The sequence below is a fragment of the Nicotiana tabacum genome, chromosome 3 (genome assembly GCF_000715075.1).
Source record: "Nicotiana tabacum cultivar K326 chromosome 3, ASM71507v2, whole genome shotgun sequence".
Classification (NCBI taxonomy): Eukaryota; Viridiplantae; Streptophyta; class Magnoliopsida; order Solanales; family Solanaceae; genus Nicotiana; species Nicotiana tabacum.
In genome coordinates, this window is record NC_134082.1 from 6,311,630 (window position 1) to 6,318,375 (window position 6,746).

General features: G+C 37.6%; 1 long non-coding RNA gene across 1 annotated transcript; it reads left to right on the plus strand.

Moving 5' to 3' along the window:
- The first annotated feature begins 4,821 nt into the window (after positions 1-4,821).
- Positions 4,822-6,245, plus strand: LOC142174710 (uncharacterized). The gene is made up of 3 exons (XR_012703741.1): positions 4,822-4,972; positions 5,303-5,370; positions 6,035-6,245. It is a non-coding gene; the product is annotated as an uncharacterized LOC142174710 (long non-coding RNA).
- Positions 6,246-6,746: the final 501 nt, after the last annotated feature.

Here is a 6,746-nt window from a genome sequence, read left to right on the forward strand (position 1 = left end):
ACAAGGGAATACATTTCATGTCTTAGCAATTAGGCGCCCACCTGTATAACAAGGAAATATATTTCATGTCTTAGCATTAGGCGCCCACCTGTATAACAAGGGAATACATTTCATGTCTTTACCAATTAGGCGCCCACCTATATAACAAGGGAATACATTTCATGTCTTTACCAATTAGGCGCCCACCTGTATAATGAGGGAATATTTTTCAGTCTTTACATTACAGGTCTTGAAGTCCGTAACCCACCGAAAGGCAGAAGGTTACAACAAAAGGTCCACAGCATAATGCAGGAAGCCGCATCCTCAAGCGGACAAAACAAAATTAGGCAAACTGGTGTTCAGGAAACGCAAGAGGCCGGTGTCATCCCCGTTAGTTCTCGGAAGAAAGAAGCACCGGAATAAACGCAAGCCGACAAGAAAGCAAGGCATCAAGAACAAATGGAAGATAGATAGGATCTTGTAATCCGTAGTCTAGCCTAGCTTCGTGATTTTTCTTTTAAGCACGATGTAATAAGGAGATCGGTAAGTAGTAGTAACAGCATGCAGCAGCAGTAACCGCAAAATTACAGTCCCATGGTAGTCCCAGCTACCGAAACTTCCCGAACTACATTGACCTGATTCCCATATGAGAATTACTCCCAAAAAGTCAAAATAAAATAATTTTTCTTTGCGTGCAATTTTAGAATTTTAGTTGCATTTTTTATAATTGTTTGTATTTTTGTCTGTGCATGTTTATTTGTTAAATTAATAAATAAATATGAAAAATATGTCATATTTGGATTTAAAATGTAATTCTACAATTAGATCTAATTAAGTTTATTTTACAAAATGAGAAAATCATAACAATAATGTACGTTGCATTTTTAGCACTTAATGTCCAAATTGTGTGATTTTTTTTCATTAGTCACTATTTAATTGTGTGTTAATTATTACTAAGAGTTAATTACTATTTCCAGATAATTTTTGGGTTTTATAATTACTAAATTTTTTTAAAAGTTTATTAAACTTAAAACGTTGTCTCATCTTGCTCAAACTTGCACCAAATGGATTAATGTTCTTAGACTTGCAACGTTGAATCACCCATAAAAAACCTCAAGCCTACTGATTCTACAAAATTATTGGCCTATTATATTTGCCTAATAATTGTGGATCTTCGTTACTGACAAGATTAAAAGATAAGAAAAAAAAACTCAAATTACTTCTATTCCGAAATTTGTAAATTCGCATCAAGATTTTACTAACCTTCCCCCAAATAAAATCGATTTCCCATTTGAATAATTACTAACGATTTGAATGCGATTTTAAACTAAAAATCAACAAAGCCTAAACCAATACTTATGGTGTTCATACTGACACCCATCCACTAGTTCCGCAATTTAATGCTTCACATTATACATACTTCTACCATTTACATAACATGAAACACATAATGAATATTTAACTAAAAATACGAATATACTATAATTAAAAACTTAAATCTTCTGGCCATTTCATTTCAGCTTCAATATATATGTCGAAATGATTCAGAGTAGTGTATCTGGTATTTGAATACAAAGAAAGGAAGAATAGGATCAGCAGCAGTTGAAACAGCGCAACAACAACAAACAACCAGTAGTCGGAAAACCCAGCAGTAGACTTGAAAACCAAGCAGAAATTCCAGCAACCACTTAATAAAGCAATAATTAACTCAAGAAGCCAATTAAAAATCCCGGAAGCAAACAGGAGGCAGAGATCACACTTAGGATTACAAGGAAATAGTATTCGGATATTAAGAAATCCTCTTCCTCAAGATTAAAAGTCAGTTGTTATCTCCTCTTTAGTTCTCCAGTTTTTATCTCCCAAAAATCTTCTCCTCTTAAGTGTCAAATGAGTCATCTTTTTATATCCACAAGCAAGACTCTTTCTTTTTCTTTTTACCCAATTCCTTTTACTTTTTAAACTATTATTACTACCCCTTTTACCTCTTTTACTTTATTAACCCAATATTCTTTTACTATGTGCACCCTTTAACTTTTTATTATTACCTACACTTTTACTTTAGTAAAAATAATCAACATGGGTCCCCCATGTTCCCTCTTTTTGAAAAGAAGACATCATTATCAACCTTTTCCTTTTTGCTTTTATCATTATGTCTTGGACACTGGGTTTTCTAAAATAAATAATTAACTCGCTAATTGTTATTTCTCTCTTTTTCTCCCCTTTTTTTTTCAATTCCCACGTTCCCGAGATTAAAAACCGGTCAACATGCGGGTTTGGAACAAATAAATGCACAGCACAAATAGGATTCATCAGGATGGTCTTTTCATTTCAGGTTGCTAGTCCTAGACGGACCCAACCCCTGTGTTGAGTCCCCTAAGTCAAATGCTACATGATGCAAATAATCGCTTCCTACTAGGGATCCGGCATGAAGTTTTGTTATATTAGGTTTCAAACCTGGGTTTTTTGTTCTAGACCTGGATTACCCGAGCGGACGACTCGAGTCGAGGAGGGGGCAACTTTCCGGGAACCAAAAAGCCATCCGGCTTAGTAACTTGTCCGAGCCTCTTTTTTATTTCAGGGTATGACACTAACAGAATAGGGAATCTCAACCAGTAAGCACATACCCGGAGGTGAAGAGAGAAGGGTTCGACATAGTTTATATATACAGTCAAATAATATCAAAGCGGTAACAAGACAACATTTTGCACATTAAGCACATATCACATGAAAATATCAGATAATAAAGAAACATTATAACAGTTTATCAAAAGCTCAAATTTCTAACCCTGAACCAGTGGTTCTGGGTTATAGTGCCCAGCAGAGTCGCCAGAGCTATCACACCTCCTTTTTCAGGCACCCACAAGGGTACAAGAAGTTTTTCCAATTAAAGGACAATCGAAACGGGATTTATTTATTAAGATTCAGAGTCGCCACTTGGGAGAGTTTTGGTGTCCCAAGTCACCGGTTATAATCCCGAATCGAGGAAAAGAATGACTCTGTATTACAATCCGCGAACCAGAAATTCGGATAAGAAATTCTGTTAACCCGGGAGAAGGTATTAGGCATTACCGAGTTCCGTGGTTCTAGCACGGTCGCTCAACTGTTATATTCGGCTTATTTATCTGATTTTTAACAATTAAGAACTTATATGCGGATTTTAACTTTGAACCGCTTTTATCAATTTTATTATTATTATTTTACTGAGAATTGCAACATTGTGAAAATGTATCGCGAACCACATCACAGTCAATGTACCCGTGTGTAACGACCCGATCGGTCGTTTTAAGCTCTAGCGCGTCGTTCAGCAGTTGGAAGTCATGAACAACCTCATTTTACGTATATTGACTTGTACGTATGGTCAGAATTGAATTTTAAGAAATTCGGAGTCAAATTGGAAAGAAACTTTTCATTGCGGCAACCTTAAATTGAAGAAAATGACTAAGATTGGAATTTTGAGTAAACGGCCTCGGAATTTGGATCTAAAAGTTCCAGCATGTTCGAATGATAATTTCGGACTTGGGCGTATGTCCAGATTTGGTTTTGGATAACCCGTGAGCATTTCGGCGTATATTGTGGAAGTTAGTATTTTAGAAGAATTTCATAAACTTGGGTTGGAAGGCATTTCAGAGTTATAGATGTCCGTTTGGGATTCCGAGTCTGGGAATAGCTCTGTATAGTGATTCTGGAGTTGGGAGCACAATCGGAAGTGAATTCGGATGTCCGGGGGTCATTTTGAAGTCATTTGGCTAAATATAGGAATTTGAAGGTTTTTTGAGAAAATTCGACCGGAAGTGAAAATTTTTGATATCGGGGTCGGAATGCGATTCTGAAAGTTGGTGCAAGTCCGTAATATCGAATGTGACTTGTGTGCAAAATTTAAAGTCATTCGGACTAGTTTTGGTAAGGTTTGAGACACTTAGTCTCTCTTAAGGAAGCATAAGTTGGAAAAGTCAACCGGATATTGACTTATGTGTTAGAGGGCTCGAAATGCAAATTTTATGGTTCGGATAGCTTCGTTAGGTGATTTGGGACTTAGGAGTGGGTCCAAAATATTTTTGTGATGACCGGGGTAGAATTAAGCTTGAATTGGCAAAGTTAGTATTTTGGCGAATTCGGGTTGATAGGTGAGATTTTGATCCGGGAGTCGGAATGGAATTCCGAGAGTTTATGTAGCTTTGTTATGTCATTTGTGATGTGTGTACAAAATTTCAGACTATTCGGACATCGTTTGGTCGGGGTTTTGATCGAAAGTGTATGTTCGGAAATATTTGGAAACTTAGGCTTGAATTCGATGAGTTTTGGATAATTTGATATTGTTTGAGGTGTTTTGATGATTGTAGCAGGTGTTAATGATGTTATGAATTATGTGGGAATGATTGGTTGAGGTCCCACTGGCCTCGGGTGTGTTTCGGATGCCCAACGGGTCATTTTTGGAAGATTTTTGCCGTTTTGAGCATAAATGTAATGATATAAAGGTTCATTTCTAGTTATAGAGATCCAAATTTAATTTCGAGACTTCCAAAATTTAAATCATGAATTATAGGACTGATCTGAAAATTTTGGTTTAATTTCATCAAGTCGCGATTGGGTTTTTGACGTGAAATGTGAGTTATTAGTTTAACGAGCGAAATGGGTATTGAACTCGGCAAACGAGCTCCGAATTGAGTTTCGATTGAAGGGTTGTGTTCGTATTATTATTTGTAACTCATAGGAATAAGAATCGTCTAATTCCGAGTTCGTATGATGGAGTTAGAGCTATTTAAGTGAAAAATGGGTGTGCTGCAAATTTCATAAAAAGCTGCTGTATTTTCTGCAGCAGTGAACACTAACCGCGCATGAACAGTAACCGCGTGGGTGAATAGTGACCAGTGAACAGTACTTCCGAAATATTAACATTTCATCCGCGAACCCAACCCATTTTTCCACCATTTTTGAGTAACCTTGAGAGCTTTTGGACGGGAATTGAAGGGGTTTTGACGGAAAGTGATTAGAGGTAAGTCCTATGAACTAAATACAAGATTATATTGTGCAATCATCCTTGCAATTCATGAAAATATAGCCAAATTGTAAGAAAATAGGGCTTGAAATTGAAATTCTAAATTTGGGATTTGAGGGGTCAAATGGATTCCGATTCTTGTGAATTTGGTATGTATAGATTCGTGGCGATATAAGGAACATTTTGATGTAAAAATTTCTGGATTTTGAGAAGTGGGTCCGGTGCTCGGGTTTTGCAAATTTCGTGAATTTCGATATTTTTCGATTGCTTTCGATTGGGTATTGTCCCTTTAGCATAATGCAACATATTCGTTGCGATTTTAGGCAGATTCGACGCACGTGGAGGCCAATTCGAGGGGCAAAGGCGTCGCGAGCTAAAGAAGTAGCCGGTTCGAGGTGAGTAATTGATGCAACTGTTGTTCTGAGGGTTTGAAACCCCGGACTTTCACATCGTAACGCTATATTGAGGTGTGACACGCATCCCATGGCAGGTGCAGGGTCGTATATGATTGGGGATTGTGACTTGGTCCATCCCGAGTGATAATTATAGTATATTGGAGACTGATTCGCACATTGTATTGATACTTATATTATGTTGGCGACTGATACGCACATGTATTGATGATATTTGGGCTTAATGCCACATTTGGGGGCCTTGTGCCGACTTGTAGAATCCTTCGGGAATTAATATCATTTAATTTCAGTCCAAGGTTTTAATTACTATTTTGCAAACTTAGCCGTAATTCTAAGTGTTGAAAACTCAAATGACATTTTAAATGTATTTCAGGCTGGAAGCTTCTATTTTGTAAATGCCCAAGGGGATTATTATATTATTTTCTGGACTGATTATAAAGTGACTTGAAACAGTGGTAACAATGACACTGTATTATGTAAATTGGTCAGGTAACAATGACTGACCAAGTTATTGCGCTTGGGCTGTAGGAGCCCCTCCGGAGTCCAATGACACTGTATGATATACTTGAAACAGTGGTAACAATGACATTGTATGATATACTTGAAACGGTGGTAACAATGGCATTGTATTATGTAAATTGGTCAGGTAACAATGGGCTGACCGGTCAGGTAACAATGACTGACCAAGATATTGCGCTTGGGCTGTAGGAGCCCCTCCGGAGTCTGTACACACCCCCAGTGAGCGCCGTCGACGATAAATAAATATGGATGGCTCGGGCTGCACGCCGCAGTGGGTACTGGAATGTACCATCATATGCATTGCATTGCATTCATGTATTTGTATTTATACTGTTGTTTAGCTGTTCAGTTCCATATGTTGCTGTATATTTGTATTTTAGCTTACTTTGTGTATTTACTGGATTTTCTTATCTTCAGACTGTAATTAATTTTATTACTCACTGGGTCGGACTACTCACTTTACTCCCTGCACCTCGCGTGCAGCTGCAGGTATTGATCACCCGGTAGCGGGATATTAGCTCATTAAAGGTATTACTATTGTAACTGAGCAAGGTTACCGCCAGCGTTCGCGGCACCAGACATTGTCTTTAGAATTTCAGAATTTAATTTTGTATATTATTGGCCCTGTAGCTGTGTTCAGGATTTCTTTAGATGCTCGTGACTTGTGACACCCCGGTCGGGTTATGTTGGGCTTTAAACACTGGTTATTATTGTCGTTAGGCTGTATTTATTTATTCATTTATGTTTAATAATTGTTAAAGATACGATTTGGGTTAGTTGGCTGGCCTTGTCTTCACGAAAGGCGCCATCACGATCGGGTTAGAAAATTGAGTCGTGAC